The 25,657-nt window shown below is 37.8% G+C and overlaps 1 protein-coding gene across 31 annotated transcripts in view; it reads left to right on the top strand.

Annotated features, from left to right (window-relative positions):
* SOX5 (SRY-box transcription factor 5) overlaps nt 1-25,657 on the top strand; it is a 949,864-nt gene that overhangs the window by 170,084 nt on the left and 754,123 nt on the right. For 15 of the 31 annotated variants that reach the window (XM_070271071.1, XM_070271064.1, XM_070271055.1 and 12 more), the window contains exon 4: nt 21,879-22,003. The exons of 11 other annotated variants lie outside the window; for them this stretch is intronic. The gene's annotated coding sequence lies outside the window, so the exon portion shown is untranslated. Of the gene's footprint in view, nt 1-3,905; nt 4,011-21,878; nt 22,004-25,657 lie in introns of all 31 variants that reach the window. 5 more of the 31 variants (XM_070271072.1, XM_070271056.1, XM_014740657.3 and 2 more) reach the window with 1 other exon arrangement.

Genomic DNA, 25,657 nt, shown 5'->3' with positions numbered 1-25,657 from the left:
TTTTTTGAGAATTGGCCTAAACTGCCTGTTGATTTGCTGAGTTTCTTTTTCTTTTTAACCATATTTTATTTTGGAACATGTTGGTGAAGTCAGTTATTTTCTTAAAAATTATTTTTAATTGAGAAATCTAGAGAGAGTTGGTGGAAAACATAGGTCAATCATAAGAAAATATGGATACTTTATAAATTTCTGCATAGCAATTGTGTATTTTTCATTAATTTTGGGAGGAAAACCTTTTAACAATGTGAAGACTTAAGTAGCAATCGCCGAGATAGCAGTCATAATTACACTTTATTTTTACATAGATGTCTCAGTTTATTGACAAGATGAAGGAGTTAGCCTGGAATTTTAAGTTCCTTCACTGAGTACAAGAGTTTTTCTTCTTAAGTGAATCAAAATGCCACTCAAAAATGGGAAAGAATTTCGTGGTTACCAGATATTTTTAGAGAATAAACATGTTAAATTGAGAGATTCACTGTGTCACCTTGTCTTTCTTCACACAAACAAAAGCCTTCTGAAATTCACACTGTTCCTCATGAATGGGTAAGCTTTTTAACCAAAGTCTTCTATTTATGACTAAAGTAAGTTGTCACTGCTTCTTAAGTTTAATACTCTCTGTTGTAAAGAAGTCCATCATATTTTTTCCCTACCAATTAATACCACTGAAATACAGCTATTTTGGAGGATGCCCAGCTTTCAGAATATTTCTACAAAAGCCATTGTATAAATGACTTTCTAGATTAACACGTTATTTTTTAAAAAAACTTCTCCCCAGGAGTCGGCCCACTGGTGTAGTGCTGAAGTTCGCAGCCTCTGCTTCAGTGGCCAAGGGTTCACAGGTCTGGATACCAGGTGTGGACCTACACACTGCTCATCAAGCCATGCTGTAGCAGCATCCCACATACGAAAAACAGAGGAAGATTGGCATGGATGTTAGCTCAGGGTGAACCTTCCTCAAGCAAAAAGAGGAAGATTGGCAACAGATGTTAGCTCAGGGCCAATCTTCCTCATCAAGAAAAAAAAAGCTTCTCCTCCAAACCTCCATTTACCACAAGTTCTCGCTTCAATTGAGAAATTCATGGATCTGTTATCACTGTGTGTGTGTATGGCTTTTGTTTTGATTTCTAGATTCCAACCTGTCTTTACACAGTGTCAATTATCTGTGACTAGGAAGCAGCGTATAGTTCTTCAGTGAATACTGGTTTACAGATTTTCTTGCTATACATTTCTTTCCGTTTTTCAGATTCAATTTTAGTTTTTACCAAGATAGGGAATTGCTACTCTACATAATAATAGTAGTCATAGAATTTGAAGGCGATGTGAGTTTTTTAAAGAACAAACCTGTTTTTATATATAAGAAAAATGTGATTCTTACATTTTGGCTAAAAGAAATCAATGAATATTTTTAAGGCTGTGAGTTAAGGCAGGAAGAGCATATCACTTCTGTAATCCTTTCTAAAGACAGAAGATAGAGGACCAAAATATTGGAAGAAAAATCCAAGCTGTATTTTTCTCATATGATCTGCAATTCAGCTGTGTAGGTGTGAGCTTCAGATAAGATTAAGTGCTTTTACAGATGTGAACTGTCGAAACCTTCCCTATTATTATTAGGGGCTTTTTAGGGAGTAGAAATGAGTTTAGTCCAAGACCTCAAAGCGTAGACTTTTAAAGACAGCTGCCTTTCTGAATAGGGGACGGACTGCAAAGTAAACAGGAGAGAAAATCCACAGACACACTTGAGTTCCACTTTAGGGCTCTTGGTAACGGTGGTCACTGAGTGCGATTCTTCTCCAACTAGGAGTCAAAGAGACAAAGCAGGTAATCTACATAATCTTGCCCAGGTTTTCTAAAAGTGCTTGTAGATGAAAACATGTCAGACAACTAGTCAAATAGGGCTGCAAGTTTTCTCTGTTTATTTGTTGTAAATCCACTCTTTACTGAGAAGAAAATAAAAGGAAGCCTGAGGTTGGTGACAGACTTGGTTTTTTGCCACATTCCCAGCTCCTTTTGTGGACAGTTGTCTACTTCAGAGAAAGTTAATATTTTCCAGAGATGTTCCATAGGTATTCTAAATCATGCTACAGACACCTGCTCCTTTATATGGATATGTTATCCACCTAGGATGAATCAGAGTTGATTTTTTTTTTAGTGTGCTTCCTTTCAAAAACCTCATTAATCTCACTGTGCAGAATTTAGGGAGAAAGTTGTGTTTTGCTACTTGACACTGTTTAATGTAAATGATTTATGATTATTCCTTATGTATACACAATAGGCACTTTATAAATTGGATAGTTCTAGGAGTAACACGATACATAAATGTTATTGCTATAAATTCTGAAGTTGGCTATATATTTTTGTATCGTGTAACCAGTTGACTTATAAATGCTGACTATTCCAACCTGCTCCTTCTACTCAATATTGTAAATGGTGACTTCGGTAAGCCTAGTGAAGATATACACAGAGGCACTCAAATTGCACAAGAACAGGACACCCTGGCAACTCGCCAGCGCGGCTGCTGGCTTTCTTCCAGGGGTGATGGCAGAAAGAAGGAAGAGCGAGAGGCGAAACTGAAACTGTATGCAGCAAGAAGATGAATCTAAATTATTATTATTTTTTGCCCAATAAGGTCAAGAGTCAAGTGAGAGAAAAGGGGAAAAAGCAGAGTGAACAAGAGAAAAGCACTGGTAAAACCAATTTGGCAAAATTTAGTTAGATACCTCTTCACAGGTACATTTTCATTATTTAAATAATATTAAATAAAGAGAAAGGTAAAAATAGACTAACAGCTCTGTAATTATGTGTGTATATATATATTCCATATCAATAAATATATATTATTTTCAGAGTGTCATAGAAATAATAATATGTAATTCTTCTTTTTTTTTTTGCATTTCTGTGAATGAAGTGTTAGAAGAACAGAAGTTTTGCAAATCACTTGATTCTATTGGTAGATCAGGACATTTTATTATATAATGCTGTTATCCTAAGAGCCCTCATTTTTTTACCATGATAACCTCCTGTGATTTTCTTTCTGAGATCCTAACAAGTATGAAAAAAAATCTCTGAATAATTGGTCATTTTAGATCCAAGTAATTGTTAAATACCAAACTCATCTAAAATATTGAGTTAAAGGGGAAGGAGTAAAACCCATGTAACTGACCAGCCAGATTAATAGCAATCTTTTGCTACACCTGTTGTTGACTCCTTACCTGCTCACACAGTCCTAGCATCAGGGCTGATTTGAATTGTTCTCTGCAATTTGTGTAAAGAAGAACTGAGCTGTGAAGAATTCTATTGTGTTTATCGTGTCTATTCTGATAGTGATTTTATAGTCCATTTCATAGGCTGTTTCAGTTGATTTCCTTCCCCCATGGCCTCTTAAGTATTAATGTCTACACAATTGATCTGGTTACCCATGAAGTCGGTCCAAACCAGCTGTTATCGGTGACTGAAAATACAAGATCAGTCATTTTAAAACCTAGAGGTTCCTGACCTGCATAAAAGGACTCGATCTCATCAGGCAATCCCCAAGTGAAAAATTATGAGACTGAAACCACTGTGTGTGTGTGTGAGACCTGTAATAGCAAACATTGTTTATTTGGCTGTTCCGTTGAAGGAAGCGTCCTAATGTGCTCCTTTATGCTTCTGTCATATACTTTCTGGAGCTTTCCTGGTGCATGCTTGGGAAAGAATATACATATGCACATATCTCTATATTTGTAGGTACTATAGTCAAAACAACTTATTTGCCTAGCTGCCTTAGCTGTAAAGCTGACTTACCCACCCACTAGCAAGCTCCCTGGAGGAAATAGGGCAAAAAGGTCAACGAGAAGCAAGAAAGCCAATCATCTTTTACAAAAAAGTTATTTAAGAAGTTCTCAGTGGTACTGTTCGTCTTCTGGCAGGGAGATCACTCCATTCCCTGCCCATCCCTGTCTCATCAGCAGTGGCTTTGGATTCTTTGTAGAAGGAGCAAGCCTGTTTCTCCGTTGCTGCTGCTATACGCTCAGGTAAGCCTGGATTGAAATTCCAGAGAGACTGCTGTACCAGACTAGACTGTGGGAGGATTCTAGCGTTGATAGCGGGCTTCACAAACCTCAGTTCACTTAGCCTGGAGAATTTGAACCACCGTTTAAAATTCTGCTTTTTCTTACAGGAGGTTAAATTTAAATGCATGACCTCCTGATTTAAATATACACACACACACACACACGTAAAATCAGAAAAAGCCCCATCGCTTTTCATTCACTACAGAATACTTATAGTAACTATCGTTTACTGAAGACTTTCTTTGGACCAGGTATTATTCTTGTCTAATTTAAGCTTCCTAAGTACCTCATGAAGCAGCTACTATTATTATACCCATTTTTCAGCTGAGGGAATTGAGAGAGAGAGAGAAACTGAGTAAGTCACTCTGACTCAACAGCTAGTAAGAAGTGGAGCTAGGACTCAAACCCAGGCAGAGTGACCCCAGGGCTGAAGCACACACACTACTTGGCTGATTTGTAAGTAATAGGCAGTGCTTCATATGTGAAAAGAAAGCAGTAGGGCCATCATTTAGTAGGAAATAGAATTCGAGTTCTTGTTCTTGTACTGGTGGTCACCGTGTCTCTCTCTCAGACTCTACTGTGACCAATGGCAAACCTTGTTTGAGACAGCCAGTTAAAACTGGTAAAATAGTCTTTGGCCATGGAAGAGAAAGGAAGGCATTGGTTACTATGAGGATCTGACCCCAAGGCCTCGCTTTCACTGTTACCACAGTAAATAAGCGAGCTAATGAACCGTAGACGTTAGTGTGTCATCAGTGTCTTGCAGTTTTGTCATCCTGGCTAGCCCCATCAAGAAGGACAGAGTGCCCTCTATGAATATGTATTTAGGAGCAGATACAGCAATTTATTCTTTTGAGGAGCACTTTATCTTTTGGTTTTGATAAATATACAAGCAATAATCAGTAGTTAGGAGTTTCAGGCTAAAATGGATGCCATTATTAGTGATTTATCAACTTTTCCTGCGACTACCGTGTGAATCACCAAGACTGGATCGTGCTGTCCAGAGCTACAGCTGCAAATATCCAATTCTTAGAAAAAAGCTCGCTCTAAAAACCTCTTGTGCGATGAACCCTTTGTTTCTCAGAACTACAGGAGTCACTAATTTCCCAACTCTGAATATGTAAAATAAAGTAGTGGCACATAAAACCTAGGAGGCTGCGTAGGTCAGAACATTTGTTTAAACTAAGATAGAATTAACTGTTTCAGTTCCAGCTACCTTTTCCCCATCTATTTGCCTTGCTAATAAGGCCTTACTTATTCCTGGGTACTTACCCTGTGCCTCCATCCCTCTTCTTTCTGGATTTTTTATTCTGATTTGAGCAGACCATCCTACTTCACATAGAGAACTTCCATAATAATAATAAATAAAAAATAAAGACTATTCAGTGAATAAGGATGATGAAAACAATGAAATTTAGCCCAAACTGGGCAAAATAGCATCTCACAGCACAGAATTCTAAGGCATTTTGATACTTGGTTAATAGAGATATTTCTCTCTGCCTGAAACATACATACTATTTCTGTTTATATAAGGGAATAGTGACATCCTGTGTGTAGCTAGACTAATTGCCTCTGTAATTAACTTATTTGAGAGGGAAGTTATATAGAAATAAAACATCACTGAGTACTGAGAGAGGCAATTCTGTCTTAAAGCAAGCCTCTAACTTTACCCAAGGGCATGGACAAAACAAAAAGATCCTGTCTGCTTCCCTTATTTTTTTCAACATCTTCCATTCTTCCTCCTTCTCTCCTATTCTTTTCTTCCTTCTTTCCTTTTCTTGACTCTATACAATTCTACTAGCTCTTTCCATTTTTCTCCCTATTACTTTCATTTTTCCATATTCTAAGGTAAAGATCTAGTGTTATTATGAGTGAAAATTCTATTTTAAAAATAGAATTGGGGAAAGATGTAAGTGTGGTGAAAAGAGATACTTTTTGTTTCAGTGCTATTCAGATGTCTTTTTTGGTCAAGGGTAGGATATGCAGAGAATCATTTTGGTGTCTTAGAGGCTGAGGAAAAAAATGGTAGCTTTCTTCCTATCGCTTGATAAAATATATATTAATTAAATTTAGAGAAGGATCTGGGAGCATGGCAAAAGGAGGATTTCTCTTGGCTTCTTAAATCCAGAAGAAACTATCAGAAGGCAATATGTTGTAGTAGAAAGAGTGCAGTTTTAGGTGTCAGAATTATTCATATCTGACCCCAAATGTATGACGAAGGGGAAACAAGACAAGTTTTCTCCAAAAGTGCCCTTTTCAACTTTTAAAAGGTAATGTGTTGCCAAGATATTTAAGAAAACAACGGCAGAAAGTGAGAATGAGAGGCATGTAGGAGAAATTAGTCAAAACTCTCCTGCTCCTTGCATCTTAACTTACCCACCAAACCCCAGCAAGACCCAAATCTCAGGGCTTCATCCAGCCCTAGCCTCATGCATAATCCTCCATCCCAGAATCAAAGCGGTATTTTGAATCAGATAGCTTGTTTAAGACTTTTTTCATGAGATAGCAAATGTTATGTTATAATAGATATATTTTTCAAGTCAGGTAACGAAGTTTCTATCTTGCATGTTACATGACTTGAAAGAGCTTCGTTTAAATTTATGACCACTACTAAAAAGAATTTCCTTGTGAAATGTTTGAGAATTTTAGGTCAAAGTAAACATAAGCACTGCATTCTATAATGGTTGCTGAGTGCAGAATAGTTGGAATGGAAATGGTTTGGGGTTTCAGACCGCGGTGGACGTGGGCTCCTCAACTTGCAGGACAATCTTTCTTTGCCTCTGTTTCTTTAACTGTGACAGAGGACTACAGATTTCTCTTTTATTAGGTAATCATGAAACTTTAGTGAAGAAACATTCATGTAGACACCATGCCAAGAGCCTGTAAATAAATGCTTAATAAATAGTAGCTAAAATTATTTCAGATGACATTTAACAAAGCAAACTGATTTGGATACTAGTTTATTGTAAAGAAATTTAATCTCATCTGGTTGAACCATTAAAATCTTTCCTGTAGTAACCTTTCACTTCTATCGATAATTTGTATTAGCGATAGCTACATTACCATTCTTGGAGGATGGTGCGAGGACATTTTTTTTTTGGCAGCTTAGAAAGTATTATTCATTGGGAAAGATGGGAAGCAAAAGAGGAGAAACTCTGCAGAGAGTTTTCCTGTGTGTCACCTTTGTGATTAATCATGTAATCTCTAGTGATTATCAGATTGCCAAAGAGGTTCCTTATGGGTAAAAAGGGGACCCTCAATACTAAATGGTCATTTGGTCATGGCTGTGTTTTGGCAATTGGGTTAATTAACTATAGTATCTCTGGTCATTGGAGTGTCCAGCAGTTTTACACAAATCTCCCGTTGGTTTCATTGGTGATCTTCAATGAGATAGGGAATTACATGAATAGGAAACTCAGAAAACCATCCTCTGGCGATTCAGGTTCAGTTACTATTTATTATCATGAGATAACTCACTCATCCATTCAACAAATATGTACTGGGTGCATATTACATGCCACCCACTGTTTCTTGAAAAGATAGTCATCAACAAAGTAGATAAGGCACAGGGCCTCACAGATTTTACCACCCGGTAGAGAAAGTACATAACATAAAACAGGTAATTACAAGGAAATGTGTAAGTCTTATAAATGGAGAAAATTTTTGGTCTTTTACCCAAACTGAGTTGTGAATTTTCAGTGGTGGATGGTGGGGTAAGGATATTCCTTCCTTCTTTGAATTTCCATAGCATTTTAACTGTATTTCCATTTGGGAATAATTTCCACTTTGTGCTCCTGTTCCTTATGATTGTGGCATCTCTTCTAGACTGCAGCTTCCTTAGGAGCCAGGCAGGATACAGGTGGGATTCTCCTTAGCATCTTTCAGAGAGCATACACTTATGCACTGCATATAGTAGGCACTAAGTAAATGCTGTTCAGGGAATGAAGCAAAGAAAAAGTCCTAAGAGGTTTAGTTCCATTAGCTTTTTGTTTTAAATTCTTAAATATTTCACTTTGAAATTTCTCCTTCATATTAGTGGTGATTAAAGGAAGATAACCAACTATAAATCATTATCCCTCCTTTCCCCTCTCCCTGCCACCTACTATTCTCTCAAAATTTAATCCGCAGCAATCTCCTCTGGAAGAAATTAATTATTTGTAAGACTTCCAAAGTTTGCTATACAGAACTCAGACTATAGTTGCCACATGCAAATAATGAAGGAAGAAGCATCTATTATTTGTGTTCTGGTACATTTTGAGGTGTCATGACCAACCTTTTTTCTGTCTATCACTGGATACGTCAAGAGACTCGAGGTTTAGGCTGGTTAATGTCTACCTTTAAAAAGTCAAAACTCTTCACTGGTTATGAGAAAGACGGTGGTTTAACCAGTGCTTTAGTTAGCATGCATTTGCCATTGCTTAATTCAGAGCACTCAGAAACTCTAAAAAAATAAAACTGAATTCTGACAGCTTTTAAAAAGTAGGGAAATAATCAGCTCTCATACAGAAATCCAACCCACAGCTTAAGAAGATTCAGTATTAAAAATGATAAAGAAGGGATTTTGGCAAAATGAGTGAAGCCCTTGCAGATTCTTCTGGAAGGATCTGAGCTGCACTGAGATTGAGAGACCTGAGCTCGGTGTTGCCTGTGAGCTGGGGTGTAATTTAGTGAGCTGACAGGAGGAGTGAAGTATCTCCTCAATATCTGTGTTTGGCAGAAGAGATGAATGCATACATCAGGAAACAATGTTTAAGTGTTTTATTTCCTTATTTCAGCCTGTCAAACTGTCAGTATAGTTAATGGCCACCAAGAGAGAAAGAGAGAGAGAGGGAGGGGGAGGAACAGAGAGAAACAAAGGTGCTATGGAATCCGTAAAGAAAGAAACCAGGAAGGCATTTGCATGTTTCTGTGGCATAATGGTCAGTCAGACAAAAATAACTCCCTTTATTCATCTCTCTACTAAAGCCAGATGTGCTGGTTTTCTACCTACAGGCCCCCTTTCGTGCCTTCGTTCATGTCCTTCATAATTGCTTCACTTAACTTTGATCTCTGCGATTCCTTTCATTGCAGTCTAGACTGATTATCAATACTTCAGGGATTATTTTCTGTTATATTGGTAGTATCCAGTTTTGCTTAGTTTTCCAAGTTCACTCTCGTTTGTATTGTTTGCAAAATGTGGTATTAATGCTGTTTATACAAAAATGTTCAATCTAATGTGCAAAATATTCCCTTTTTATCCTTTGGAGTGTTTTAGAGTCTGCAAAGAATTGGGCTGGATTTTGACCTATTGCATGTTTCATTTAAAAAAATGCTTAAAGTGAAATGCCTAAATTAGACATTATTCTGAGGAGTACGACACTATCTTAAATTTCTAGAAAAATCTTAGCACAGCCAGGGGATTTTATTTCATGAAATGGGAGCATTTATAATGGATCATTTTTGTACTGGAAATAAGTTATTTTTCCACCGAAATGGAAAAGCCTCTAATCAGTCACATCTATGTCAAACTGAATTTTACATCTTTGAATTCACTCCAGTGAGGAACACTTTTCATAATGAACGATTAGAGTTGCCTTGTAAACCGAAAGCATTTAATTAGGAAAAAAATTGTTTTTTAAATGCCAATTAAAAATCATAAAATGGTCTAAGGAAGGGTAGGATGAGATCTTAAATACAGTGGGTTCTGAATCTGGGCAATCATCAAATCACCTGGAAGCCATTTTAAAAATATAGGCCCTCAGAACCCGCTCCAGATTGCTTGAAAGAGAATTTCAGGATTGGGGGCACAGCATGTGTGTGTGTGAGATCCGTGCCCTCTCCCCCAGCCCCCAGGTGATGTGGGCTATCAGCCAGGCTAGGAACCACGCCGTCCTTGTCATGGAAGGAGTACTGCTCTGGTTATCAGTAGGATTCGGACTGATTTCTAACATTATCGTTCACTCACTGAGTAACCTTGGCACAAACCACAAGCTTTGGGGGAGCACATATTTTCAACGCTATATGATTTGTATGATCTTTTCCAGCTCTAAAATCTTGTGACTTCATTATATTAATGAGATTTTTAAAAGTTTCAAACTTAATAACTGAGTTAAAATACACATGTGGTTTCTGATTAGTTTTTATTCTTAATTTGAGTTAATAGAAGGAAGGACACAATAACAAAAAAGTCAAAGAATCTCTTCTCTCGCTTTCAGTTTGATTTAAGAGTTCTTGATTAGACCTCTGTTTTCATGATATCAATCATGGAAATTTTATCATGAAAATTAAAATTTACCAGTCTGTCCTTTAGATCTTCAGATGCAAAATTGAGCTCTTCTCCACCCACCCAAACTTGATTCTTCATCAATACTCATATCTTAACAAATGGCACCACCATGCATCTTTTTGTGTAAGCCAGAAACCAAGAGTCACCCTCCCACTCATTTATCTTTGGTATCCTAGGTTGATTTTACTCCCTAAAATATTGTTCATCTGTCAACTTCTTTTTTATCTCCACCGCTGTCCGTCCTGGGCCAGCATGCCCTCTTCCCTGGATTCTGCAATAACCTCCTAATTGAGAGTCTTTCTATACTATTCTTGCCACCCTGTGTTCTAGTACATGCTCAGTACTGCAAAGAGATTAAAAAATGTAAATCTGATCATAGGTCTTCCCCTGTGCAAACCTATCAATGGCTTTCCATTGTGCTTAGGATAAAGACCAAATTTGTATGGTGGCCTGTGAGGCCCTGCACGATCTATTCTATTCTTCTCCCCTTGACTTTCTGCACTTTCAGCACACTGGCCATCCTTTAGTTTCTCACATATGGTGTACTCCCTTCCCATCTTAGGGCCATTGGGTTTTCTTTTCCTTCTGTCTAGAAAGCTCTTCACCTCCAACTCATTCTTTTCAGATAAGCTGAAATGACATTTCCTCAGGAGAGCCTTATGCCCCAGATGTGATTGAGTCTACCTGTTATGCGCTCATATAGAATACCATACATTTTCCTCCAGAGTATTTTTCACAGTTCATCATTTTATATTAGCACAATGATTTGGTTAATTTTAATCTAATCTATAAAACTATAAGCTTGGGAAGAGTAGGGGCCTTGACTATTTCTTTCACCACTGATTCCCTAATTCCCTAAACAGTGTGTGATATCTGGTAGTTTCTTAAGAATTATTTGTTGAGTAAAAAATAAATGAATCAATGGAAGAAAAGTGCTCGCTTACTCAGGAACACCTCCCTCATTCCCGTGTATATTCTTTTCCAGCCCTATTGATATATGCAAAGCATTATCATTTTTCTTGTAATGCTCCTTTCCACAGCAAGGAGTGGTAATCTCTGAACCTGCCCTCATTTCTCGTTCTCTGTTCCAGCAACATCTGAATATCTGACTTCAGCCCTTTTCTGTGCTCCTCTGAGGTTAAAGAGGAATGTAAAAGCTCTAGGCTTGTTGATGCAGTCTTGAGATGAAGTCTAAAATTTTGCATAGCTCAATGCAAGAAATATGGATAGAGAAGAGACCCCTCCAAAATTTCTTTAGAGGAAATGAAGACTCCGTTTTCTGAACTACCCCATTTGTTTGAGTAAAGAGGTTGCTCCATAGAGGGTACACAAATCCCAGGTCTGACCTGGTGAATCAGAGTGCCAGATTCCTGTCTTGATATAGCACATTGACACAGGTTATTGGTAAGGACGGCTTTTGGAGATGGAGAAGATTTGAGATACGGAGTTTAGTTAAGGCAGGGTATTTATTGTTGTCTGCTTTTCAAGGATATCATATTCCCCATAAACTGTTAGGATCTGGGAAATGGGAGCCCCTGCCATGCACCTTGTGCATTAGAGGGCCCTCTCCCTTCACCCTCCTGTGCTGTACCCCTCACCACTGGGTGGGTGACAGATCCCTAGGCCCTGTTCTAGACATGCTCCAGGAATCTCATACCTGTCCAATTCTCTGTCCAAGGACCTCACACCTGTCAACGAGGCCTGTGCAGGCTGTTTCTTCCATGGTCTGTCCTTCAGAGGTCATAATCCACCACAGGGGTGTGCGATCCTAGGCCCGAAGGTGGCCAAGGGGCAGCTGTTTGAGAAGAGCTGGCCACAGACAAAGGGTGCCCCCATTTTTCCTCTTGTCCTGGGTCCACAAATGTTAGAGAGACACTGGAGAGTAGATGAATGCTTTAGGAAGAAGGTATGTAGTAAGAAGAGAAGAAGACAGAGGATAAAGCCTTGAGGAACATAACATCAAGGCCCAGACAAGTTAACACCTGAGTAGATGGATAAATAAACCAATAAGTGTCTGAGTAAAATAACTTTTGAAAAGAGAAGTTAACTAGAAAAACCAGAATTAGGAAGGCAGAGCCTTAATTTTTATAGCCTTACTCTCACATCTAGTCAGCACTGAGCCGTGAATAAGTGTGACATTTGTTCTAGAGAGAAAGCTCATGGCAGTGATTCATGTCATGAACTTGTTGGACCCAGTTGTCATGGCCCCACAGGAGCTCAGTTTGTTATTCAAGTTTTTTTAAAGAATTGAGGGTTGATTTTGTTTCAATATTTGTTTCTCGTTATATAATTAATATATATTATTTTTCCAGAATTTTCAATAATGAGGTAAAGAGAACTTGTTATTCTCATTATGGAGAAGAAGCATGAACAACGTAAGTAGGAAGTTAATAGCATAGTTAGAATTTACTGTCACAAAAACACCTGCCCATTCATTGTGGGCCTCAGTGAACAAAATCTGGGTGATGCTACTGGAGGAAATCAGGAAGGAACAAAGTGTGGGACCCCTTAGCTTTAAGGTAATTAAACTGTTTCATTCAACAGGCACCCCTTTTCCCTTAAGCCAACAGCTTTCTCTTTCACAGTACCTTCAGAATCTTTTTTGCAAAGTTGAAAGAGCTGTAATTTTAATGTAACTGTAATATTCTAGACATTAATGACCTGGATCACCGAAAATAACCATGGTAACAGGTGAGAAATCAAAGATAGTTAATTTAATTGCCACAGAAAGAAAATAAGTGCAAATAATCTATAATTCTTCATTCCCAATATGTACATGTTATTTTCTTACTGCATTAATTACCCAATAGTTAGACAGAAATTATCTAGTTGTTGCTCTGTGACTCCCCGTTGCATTCATGTAATGGTTTTCACTCTAATAACTAATCATTATAATTTCTTACCTTAGCAGTTTAGGCTGCTAGGAACTGGGTAACATGTTCATTCAGTTGACATTAGCAATTTTTAATAACAATAAAAATGATACTTTAAGTATAGTGGAAAGGAATTAAGCAGTTCTTTCAACCTAGTTACCTAAAGGCCACTCTAATTCAGTGCCTCTCTACACACTGCTAATGATCTGGGACTGCTTCTTACACATAAAGATTTCAAAATTCGTCTCAGTTTCTTAACTCTGTTTCTAGGACTGGCTGGAATATACCCACAGAACACTGCTCGGAAGGAGTAAGTTGTAGAATCCTAACTAGGCACATATTTAGAGTTACTGCCAGGGCTATTAAATATTTTTGTTGTGTGTCTATTATGTGTCAAATCTTTTGTTAGGCCTGGGGTATGATACAATGGTGAAGAAGACAGGGATAAAGGTGCAGGTGATAAAGCAGGAAATCATGACTAATGAGCAAGTTTCTATAGTTTTTAATTTTCATGTAGTCCATACACTGTTAAAGACGGTAGGTAGATGATATTTAAATTTCATAATTGTGTGCAAGAATCTTATAACATAACAATGTAGGGGATAATCAGTTGTATAATTAAAAATAATATCAACCGTTTATTGAATGCTTTGTGTATCTTTCTATGGTCATTTAATACTCACACAAACATACACTCTCCTCCCATAAGTGAATTCTTTTATCTCCATTTTCACATGAGGAAACTAAGGTTAAATAGTTGACCAAAGGTCATCTGAGCAAGTGAGTGAAAGAGAGCAGATCCCAGTCTTGGCTGTGCTCTAGTAAGTTCTAAAGTTTCTGCAGAAAGAATAATCAAGAGCCTTTTGAGCTTTGGCATTCTTAGGCAGTACTCATTGAATAGGATATTTGATTTTAATTGATTCTGTTCTCTATTTTCATTCCAGACTGTACCAAAACCATTTCAGAAAGATTCTATCCTATCTTTTAGATTGGTCTCTGAATCTCCTTTGGCAATTCTATCTCAAAAACTGTCTCAGTAAGAAAAAAAAGATGAATAAATGAACAAGGGTAGACACATGCTGCAAAGGAAATATGGGGCCACCTCACATCCATTAGGACACCTACTATCAAAAAACCCCCAAACAAGCAGAAAATAACAAGTGTCCACGAGGATGTGGAGAAATCAGAACCCTTGTGCGTCGTTGGTAGAAATGTGAAATGGTTTAGCCACTTTGGAAAACGGTGTGGCAGTTTCTCAAAAAATTAAACATATGATTTACCGTGTGATCCAGAAATTCCACTTTTGTGTATAAATCTAAAAGAATTGAAGGTAGAGTCTCATAGAGATATTTATATACCCATGTTCATAACAGCATTATTCACGATAGCCAAAGGTGGAAGCAACCCAAGTGTCCATCAGTGAATGAATGGATTAACAAATGAGTCATTATATATTATTACTCATCTTTTAAAAGGAAGGAATTTTGACATATACTACAATGTGGATGAACCCTGAGGCCAATATGTTAATGAAAGAAGCCAATCACAAAAAGACCAATCCTGTATGAGTCCACTTATATAAGGTACCTAGAGTAGCCAAAATTATAGAGACAGAAAGTGAAATGGTGGTTGCCAGGGGCAGAGGTGAGGGGGGAAGGGACTTGTTGTTTAACGAGTATAGAGTTTCAGTTTTGCAAGATGAAAAGAGTTCTGGAGGTTGGTTGCACAACAGTGTGAATGTTTTGACACTACTGTACACTTAAAAATGGTTAAGATAGTAAATTTTATGTTATATGTATTTTAACACATTAAACATTTAAAAGAAAGGAAATTTGGAAAATTATATGACACAGAGCACCTGAGGAGAGGGGAGAACTTCATTGGGTAAATTATTCAGCGAAGGCGTGCACAACGCTATGGAGCCAGCTCTGCCCAAAGCCAGGGAGAGAGCTTTCCGAGCAGAAGGATCCACAAATGGAAATCCCTGGGTTGAGAAAGAGCTAGATACGTTTGAATGAAAAGGAAGTCAGTGTAACAGCAACATAGTGGCAGGTGATAAGTTTGGAGAGAGGCACAAGGGGCTGATCATAGAAGGACCAGTAGACATGGAGGCTTTGGGGACTGTGTTATCATTATTACATTTCAGCTTTATTTCCAAGGGCTGTTTGTACCTTAGGAGATCACAAACTCTAGAATGTATCCATTTTGTTTCAAAAGTAGTAATTGGCACGCTTATTAATGTCGTGATTCAAGTGACTCTTACCGCACAATTTAAAAAAATGTTGAGAAATGGTGTGTTAACTGGTAGGTTTCATTTTTATTCATTAACTATATATTTTGGAAGCAAATGCAATCTGAAAGGATTTCCCTTTGTCTCTGTCTACCTTGGTCAAATAGCAGTGAACCACTACTTAAAACACGGCATTCATTTGATACTTGAAAGTGCTTCATAGCATCTCTAGAACTTTTCTGGGGCCACGTCAGTTCATCAATCCTCACGACAGTGATTTCAGAGATTCTGGAGGCCCTAGGTTAAGGAATTAGTATTGCTAACTTTGCAGAAAACTGTCTAGCGCTGAACTTAGCAGTGTCAATTCATGACGAAGAGTTTAATATTGTAGTCACATCCTGGAGTTGGTAAAATACAGAATTTAAAGGTTTATCAAAATGGCAGCTGTCATAATTTAAATACATTTTCTTAAGTATATTCCGAAAAGCAAAAGTTGCTAAAATTCAAATGTGAGTTTTATTGTTAAATATCCCCACATACGTTGATTTTCTTTGATGGAGAAGCCATTATTTAAAGTATTAATAATCTTGAAAAAGATCTATATCCCCTTTATTAGAATAATACATTTATTCTATATTCTGTACCATATATGTTTTTTCTGTTTCAAATACGTCTGGAAATTTTATCCTGCTTTGGATAATTGTTCTCTACTATTCAAGGCTCAAAATGGCACAGTAATTTGGAAAGTTCTCATGTGACTTTTCTTACTCATTTCTCATCTGACATTTGTCTCAGATTATCAGTAATGTGGAAAGATTCTGGGAAAACTTCCCTAAATGCATCAATGATGTTCATTCTCCCACATTTCGATAGAGGGGCCTGAATCTGGAAGATTGGGAGTTTGACTTTGAAGGAAAGCAGAAATATATTCATAATGGGATGACATGTCAGTTGAAACCTAAAGTTGATGAAGTGTAAGTGTGTTTGGACCAGACCATCACACACCGAGACAGGGCAGTGTGAGTGATTTATGGAACAAATGAAAAGAACACCTTCCTGGGCTGCCTTGTTTACACTAAGGGTGCAATAGTAGAGCGGAAGGAGCAGCTGTACTTAAAGAGCGACAGAACAAGTGTGCAGTTAATGTGAACAAGCCCCGAGGAAACCAGTAGTGCCCAAGGGTTATACGTCCTCCTTCAAGACAATTGTATTAATGCCTTCAGTGAAGTAGGGATAAACTGCATGGTTTATCCATGTGCAGTGTCAGAATTTAAATATTTCAAGAGAAATAATGGGGATGAAAATATTTAATATTTTAAGGTACTTTTAGATCCTAGGGACGAATGGTTAAGTGGAATAATCGTATCATCGGTCTTTTAGAATCATCAGTATTAATTTTGTACTTTTTCATTTGGGGTATCAATATTCATAGTCTTATTGTTAAAACTACTTCCAGTAATAATTCATATAATCAATAACAAGTAAAGGGTTGTAAAGACCATGACTCTGTTCTCAATGAGATTTTTAATAGTTTGGAGGATCCGACTGAAACATGAAACTGTAGAGCAAGAAAGTGCTTTTGGGGTGGCTGTGGGGCAGAAAACCAGCCAAGAAAAAGCTCTGGGTGGGCTGGAGTCCCTGGAGAGGGTTCGGGTACTTCGAACTTGAGCTGAGTCTTAGGAGTTTGTGTAATCAGAGGTAGGCCCTGAAGATTTGGTCACCTGAAGCCTTGGAAAATGAAAGTTCTGTGAACTTTTAGGATTTATGGTAAAATATCTGTGAATTTTGCATTCTGCCCCACAATATAGCTGTGTTCATGCTAGAATAAGAGAACGTTTGCATTATAATCAAATTATTTAATTTCGTTTTCTAAGTCTGATATACCTGCAAGTTATAGCCTTTTTTACCCATGATCTTCTTTTACTCCATCACACCCCCGAACATCCTCAGGAGTATGACTGACACTCCAGTTTGAGAAGCATGGCTGTACAGAATCACAATGCATTTAAACAGAAAAGCCTTTTCTTGGCCATTAGCACGTAATCGGCTGAGTAAATAACAGTTTCTTTAATCATTAAAAGACTCTCATACCATAGGGTATGTGTACACATTCTTTTGTAAGAGTTTGATGGGCTTTATAAGCAGCCCAGGTTTCCTTTTTATAAGTATAACTGGGGCCCAGATGGTTTCATGTGCTGATAAGAGTACATTTTCAATAATACGCTGTATGATTGGGTGCAAAATCAACATCCTCCAAGTTTTACTTTTAAAGTACAAGCCTTTGTTTTGTATTTCCGCCTGAAGCCTTTTTGACCTTTGTCAAAAATATTTTTCAGTTATTCAGAGCACATTGCTGTGCTCTAAAAAAAGACCACCCAGGCACATCCCTTTCAGTTGGCAAATTCCACTTAGAATGTGAAGGACAGAAGCATTCTATAACTGATGAGAACTATAGAGTCATTTGAATGTTTGAAAAAGGTCAAGACTCTTTTGTCAGCTCACGGAGGCTGGTCTCTCTGGCTTTGTGTTGCCTTGTTCAACAGCGTGACACAGTGGTCATCTGCACGCATCTCCAGTTTGGAAACTTGGCCCCGTGCTATTCGGGGGCAGCAGGAGTTTTTGGTGGTGCCAGAATTGCTCCCCACATTGTCCCTATTTGTTTCAAATATCAAATCACAAGCTGGCCAAGTAGCAATGAGCACACATTGGAAAGGATAAAGAACATAAAAGAGATTTTGAAGGCACTATTTGTGTTTTATGTGATTTTAATTTCTTTGATGAGGATGACGACTATTCTCAAGTGCCTGAATTCTTAAATCCTCCGAAGTTCTAAAGTAGCTCTAAAACCTTTTTGCCAGTAATCCTCAAGTTAACAATTTGCATCACGTCCAGTGGGCCTCCTGGCCACAATGTTGCTGCCCCTGCCCCCAGCAAATATTTCCCTTTCGCCGTTGCTTATTTCTATCTTGGATCCTTCTTCTCACAGCACCCTCCAATTTCTCACTTCTGACTCAACCAGAGCAGCTTGTTTTGTGGCGGGAACATTCATTCAGTTATTCATCTGGTAAATATTTATTAAGTATCTACTGTGTGCCTATACTGTCTTTGGGATTGGGGATATAACTGTGAATAAGACAAAAACTACCAAATATGAAACTGAGAGCAGATTAAAGACATAGACTAAATGTTATGACACCCTAGCTTGGTTCTCCAGATAGATATATTTTCTTTTTATCTATCAATTTATTAATCATATATATATAATTTCTTTTGTGTTCTCATTTTGTCTTTCCCTAATGGACTATAGTTCAAATAGAAAGGGGCATGGGTTGGGGCTGGGGGAAAGTGGAGAGCCGAGGAGCAGTCTGGTTTATCCTACATCTCTCTCCTTATGTTACCATGACCTTGATTCAAAGACTGTAATAAAGGAGACAAATTGTAAAGAGAAGACAATAGAGAAGTGATGCAGGCAGACTTATCACAGGGAGTAGAAAAAGACAAAGATGGTGAGTAGGAAGCCCATCTGGACCTGCAAGTCTCCTCAAGCCACTGGCCTGGCACTCATTCCACATGATACTTTTGATCCATGTTAACCCCTTACTTCTCTACATTTTCTTTGTGACATGAGAGGAGATGATCATTAAATTTGCTTTTTAGAACAAGTACGAGTTACTAGTTTAAAAACGTACGTGTAGGCGTTCTAAGCCACAGGCTTAAGTGATGTTAAGTAGAAATTAGATGACACGTGGTGAACTGAATTTGATATGGCTAGAGAGAAGTGTACGTATGGGGAATTGATGAGCCTAGAAAATTAGGTAGGAGTCAGATAAGGAAGCTTTTTTATTTACCACTTAGTACTTTGTTCTGAACACCATATGGATCCTTTAAATAAATGCCAATCATGTGAACGACATAGTCAGATTTCTGATTTAGAGAGATCATTCTGGTTTCATTGTGGGGTTGAATGGAAGGGTGGGAAGACTAAGGTCAGGAGATCAGGTAGGAAGCTGTTGAAGCAGCCCAAATAAGAAGAGATGAGTTTCTAAATTAAGGCAGCAGCAGCAGGGGGAATAGTCAATAGGGGAGATATGTAAGAGATATTAAGGATCTATAGACTTACTGACCAACTGGATATGAAGGACAAGGGGAGGTCCTAGGATTTTGTCATGGGTTCCAACTTTGGTAACTAGGAGGATTTTAATAGCAAAAAATCAAAGGAACAAGTTTGACAGGATGATATGATCAGTTCATTTGGGGAGAGAGGAAATTTTTGGTGCATGTAGGACATCCGATTGGAGATATCTAGTGCGAAAGTGGAGATATGTTGGTCTGGATCTCAGCAGAGAAGGCTAGGATGGACGTGTAGATTTGGTTAGAAATTGATGATTAAAGAGTTGGGATTAAGTCACTCAGAATGAGTGCAAGGACTGAGAAAAGAAGAGAATCAAGACTAGAGCCCCGAGAAACATTACATGTCAGGTATGTTAAGAATATAAGATGAAAGGTCTGAGGACCTAATGTGAAACATGGTGATCATAGTTGATAACATTGTATTGTATAATTGAAATTTGCCAAGAGAGTAGAACTTAAATCATCTCACCAAAAAGAAAAAAAGCAAATATGTGAGGTGATGGAAGTTTAATTAACTCAATGTGGGGACCTTTTCACAACATATACATATATTACATCAGAGCACTGTACATTTTAAATATCTTACAATTTTATTTGTCAATTATACCTCAGTAAAGCTGAAAAAAAATAAAAATAGTGAGAGAAAATTTTTTTAAAAAAGAAAAATGAAGTTTATAGGCTGATCTGAGGAACTAATCACAATGTTTGATATTATTTATAATTTGAGATTTCCTACAAGTTCTGGGCAGAAAGGATTAAAAATGAACCTTACAGCACTATGTGGCAGTAAATTAAGACCTGGTTTTAAAGTAATTTTAGATAGTCTATGTATCAGTTGAGGACACTCAGGAAAACAGCCCATGTCTGATGGTTCTGTAGAGGGAATCTAACACAGGGAATTAATTAAAATGGAGATTAACAATAGCAGGAAGCAGCCACTACTAGAAGAGCTGGAGGAACCAAGGGAGGAGGTGGTGTTACCAGAACTCAGGAGCCAAGGCTGCCCAGTGGGACTGGACCCAAGGTGGCAGCTGCCTTCAGAGGGAGGGGCTGTCTTGTGGGAACTTGTGCCCCCGAGGGAATGTGGCCGTTGGTAGAGATGCTTCCTGAAACAGAAAGAGAAGGCTTCTCTCTCTTCCCCCTTGCTTTATTCTGCCAGTTCCTCTCATTGGAAGAATCTGATTTCAAGCTGGTTAGCCATGGAGCTGGAGGGACATTACCTGCAAGATGTAACCCCCTGTGATATAAGGAGTACAGGTGAGGGTTAGTCTGGTCTGCGAGCAAACAGACAATTGACAGGCAGTCAATCAGTAAGACGTGATTTACTATTATTATTATTAATCAGGTGCTTTTACTCTTACTTATCTGACTAAAACTCTATTGCAAGTAGGTTACAAATCACTTCTTAAATTCTCTCACAACATAAGAACATTTATACTGTGATGTTTCCATAAGTCTGTGCCTTTTTTCCTAGGTTAGTAGGATCTAAGAACCAAAATATGCAAAAACTGATATTTGGTTGCCCAAATGGGATTAGAGCTAGAACCACTGAGTACACTAAATTTATACATTAGATCGGTGTTCTCGCTGAGTCTTCTCCCCAGATTCAGCTGCCTCGGTGGGGATGTGCACTTCATAAAAATGAACTAATAAAAAATCCCTCTGACAATTAGGCTTCCCTTGCTGGGCTTAAAATAAGGGAGTCTGTAGCTCTGCATTAAAAGGTGTGCTCTTGATATAGTCTTTTTTGAGGTTCTCAATCAAAGGGCTCTGCTTTTTAGTGAGACCTTTAAACAGCATCAGCCTTTCCCTCAAAAGAGAAAGGCTAAAAAGAGTGCGAGACTCAATTGAACTTAACAGAAAATCCATTGGTGACCAATGAAGCAGAAAGGATGTGCTCAAATTGCTGGGTTGAACGCTCTGTTGTATAGATCAGACAAGCCCATTTAGTGTCTACTGGCTCACACCAGAGTCAGATACTTGTTCACCAGCTTTAGCTCTCGGATATTTTAATGGCGGTGTTTACCAGTTTTACTGGGAAACCAATGAATGAAAAATCTGTAGTTGGATTAACTGGGTCAAACTACTCTCTTCCTTGGATTTTAATTCCCGTGGTAGTGAATTGGGTGCCAAAGCTTTGCTATAATATTGTCATGTTGAGTAGTATTTAATTTATTTGGTTCAATCTAATACTAGGTCTAAGAGGGTCTTAAAATATCCATTCTATAAATAAGCTACCTTTCAAAGCAGTTTATTAAATGATGAGCGTGAAATAACTTACACGATGATTTGAAAACAAACACACAGAAACCCCTTCTATGCTGTCTTAGGCTGGGTTCCCTGGAAGAAGACTGAGAGAGAGACTGTGTGCAGGCGGTTTATTGAAGAGGCTCTCGGGAACATCCGCAAGGGCTGGGACAAGCAGCCTGAGACAGAGACTGTGGTGATGTGCAAGGTAGGCTGGCTCTCGGTATCCCTCATGTAGGCAAGTGGGCTGAGCCACTGGACCACCCTGCCCCACCGCTGCATGTCCAGACATCGCTAGGCAGGGTTTTTACCTTGGGGAAGGCAGCTCTTTTAGCTGAGGGAAATTTCCGTCTTCCAGAAGTGACTCAATCGTGAGTTCTCTGCAGCTAACTTTCCCCACAGCTGGGGAAATGACTGCCTGGATCCTGAAAGCGGACCTTTGTGGCACACCACAGCATCTCTACATCTCAGCTTGTCCCAAATGTCCACTTGTCATAGCCACCACTGTAACTGCAGCATGAGTTACCAGCATTTTTTGGCTGTACTGTCGCAGTTGCCACATAGTGTTATCCTTTTGTGTAATTATTTCTTTGTTCTTTTTTCCTCATTTTATCCAATGATCTTTGGAAAATGCGAACATGATTCTGTCACTTCTCTAAAGAACCCTTCAGTGGCTCTCACTGCACTCAGAACAAACACCCAACTCCCTAACAAGGCTGGAAGTTTCCTGCCCTGGCTACTTCTGTGGCTTCTTATCTTATCATTTACATTTTTTGCTTTTTATACTATAACCATCATGTCCTTCTTACCTCAGGGCCTTTGCACACATTGTACCCTCTGCCTAGAATGCTCCAGCTCTCTCTGCCGCTCCCATCATTCTCATGCCCCGTAAGCTCCTACTTCAATATTAGCCCAAAGGGCTCTGCCATGAATCCTTTCCTGATTCTCCAGAGGGGGTCACATTCTTGTCACATATCCTCAGTACTTCACTGCAGTGCATCCTGTACTTTTTCTCAGTAACTGTGTGTTTGTGTGTGTGTGACATACAGACAGACAGACTGATTTCTTGTCTAATGTCTATTTCTGCCGTCAGACTGTAAGCTCCGGGAGAGCAGGGAAGCTGACCACTTTGTTCAGTTCTGTACCCTGCCCCTGACATCCTGCCTGGTACATAGCACATGATCAATCGGTATTTGTGGAATAAATAAGAATGAGTAATCCACCTGAAAACAAAATTTGGAGATGACTCTGGTCAACTTAAAAAGTACAGTGTGAAGTATCACCACCATTTCAAGCATTAAACATCAACTTTTATTTCCTAATTATAGGTTCAAAGTATGATGTATGTATTTCACTTTTCTACATTTCACTATATTCCTGGTCTCTCTCATTCTCTTTAGAATATATACATGTCCATATATACACACACAAATACATCCATATATACACACACAGACACACACACATACATGTATATGCATATGTATACATGTATTCTATATACATAATATGGGATGAGTTTTACGTGAAGAATGGAACATACGCTTATCTGGTCTGGTCTTGTTTTATAGATATCTTGGCCTTTTAGCATTTTAACACATAGCATTTATACTCACTAAGGATTTCAAATACTTTATAAAAGTGTAGAAAATAATTGAAATATTCAAGAAATTACCAATAAAGTAAAATATTTATAATAGCTATGAAACAAAATGTATTATGAATGTGAATGCTTATATAAAGTCAGGCCTTGATATTAAAGAATACTGGGAATGAGTCAGTACTGGGCTTTACAGGATTTATATTCAATCAGGTAAATTTCCATTACTTATATCTGTGTTTCAGAAACCAGGGGAAAGAAACATTTTGACGTCCCTTAGATAAATAATTTAAAATATTTTACTCTTTTAATTCTACATTTAAAAATAACATGGAGTGCATCTCAGTTTAGGTGAAACAACTCATATTATGCAAAAAATTTTTGTTGTGTCACTCTCTGAATACATGCGATTCTAGAAAGTTCTTGCATCATTTCTTAATACCAAATAAGTCTACATTCAGTTTATATTATGTGACCCACTTACAGTTTGTCTGATAAAAATCATATTGACTAAAGTTTCAGTGCCTTAAAGTTTAACCTATTTGCAAAAATTTCCTTTCTTGCTCTAGTGACGGTGTCATTTTTAAGACTATTTTGTGGAGGTGTCGTCTTTAAGAACTCAAGTAATACAGATCTACCAAACCAAAAAGAGACAATGTGAGAACCCCATCTTTTGAATCAGATTCAGAGATATAAAGCCAATAAACTAGATAGTGGTGTTAATACATCTGAGAATTATGAACTGGAAATAGTGTCTGATTAAAGAATTTATAGGAAGTAAAGTGAATGCTGTTCCTATGCTTAGGTGTTGAAAGCTGTGTAGACAAAGGAAACTCTTGTTAATATTCTCTCTGGAGACGTTACTCTTTTCGGTTTTTCCAAAAACACTAAGTGGGTGATTATTGCTTGGTCTCTAGTTATGTGATGATCCCTTCGCCATCTGAATCATTAACTGCAACAGAGAATTCTGAAATCTCAGACTCTTAGAGTTTCCTTCTAGTAAGTATCCAAGTGTGGCTTAACTTAAACTTATATTGCATGCATGTGGTGGGTAACTCCACAAAAAATTTATTTTGGCTAATATAGTTCCATTTACAAAACTTATTTGCTTGGAAAATGCCCAGAGATTTGCAATTGACTGTGAAATATCTGGGCTCCATCCTCATTCCCTGTTCAACCTGGTTTCTCGTTAATAAAAGAGGATTGTATTCACCGCTCTGTAGTGACAGCTATGCCTACAGATTGTTCTCTTTTCTCCTCTCTCATACCCCTCCCCAGATATTTTAATTTTATTCTTATTTCTTATGTTTCATAAAGGGAGGGGGGATTTTTTTTTTGAAAACTATATTTAGGTAATAAAGCAAGATGGTTTATACAATACGTGCTTATAGAATCAAAAATTATTACCCTATGAGAATTTCTGAAGTGTTTGAATACTGTATTCAGTTGCACCTGAGTGATGTGTTTGAGTCTTCATGCAAAAATTCCTTATTTGATTTTCTTGCTTCTCAATGGATGCTATAAATGAGAGTTCTTCAATGTCTAGGATCATGTGTTATTGATCTTGTCATCCTGATTTCAGAACGTCTCTTGGTACAGCTTTGAGTGATTGTCTGAATGTTATGCTGAACTTTGAGGTAAAAAATCGTACCCTCGTATTTTATTTCCAAGTCTAAATTTGGGAAATAGTAGTCAATTGCATGTTAGTGTCAAGAAGAATGTGATTTTATAGATACATCAAAGGTAATATTCCTAGCATGGAATCAGCAGCTATTAAAAATATACTTGATAAAATATTCCAATTCTTAAGCCTTGAAATTATATTGAAAATTTGACTAATGAAAACAGACAGTTGTAAGTAGAGTCTACTGAGAGTGTGCCTAGACTGAACCCTTTTTATATGTGGAGTTAAGGACAGTGATAAAATAATAAGGTTTATATTTAAGATCACAATTTAAGTTTTCTATACATTTCCTGGTGTCACTTGCCTGTCCCTCAAAATACCAGTGCTCTCTTCCCAATCAGAACCTCCTGGCCCTGGATAAATCTTTTAAGATACGTTAAATTTAGTTTGGCTGCATTTTATTAGACTTTTCCCTATATTCATGAATGAGCTTAGTTGACATGCTGTCCATTTCACTAAAACATTTCTATTTTAATCTGTTTTACATATTGAGCTTCCATAAAAATTTTATTCTAATTTTCTAAGAAAGTGTTCTAGTTATAAATTTATTTAAAATTTTCAAATCACCAATTTATTAT

This window comes from Equus caballus, chromosome 6 (genome assembly GCF_041296265.1).
Source record: "Equus caballus isolate H_3958 breed thoroughbred chromosome 6, TB-T2T, whole genome shotgun sequence".
Taxonomy (NCBI): domain Eukaryota; kingdom Metazoa; phylum Chordata; class Mammalia; order Perissodactyla; family Equidae; genus Equus; species Equus caballus.
The sequence above is the reverse complement of the archived record's forward strand: the minus strand, read 5'-3'. Positions and strand labels throughout refer to the sequence as shown.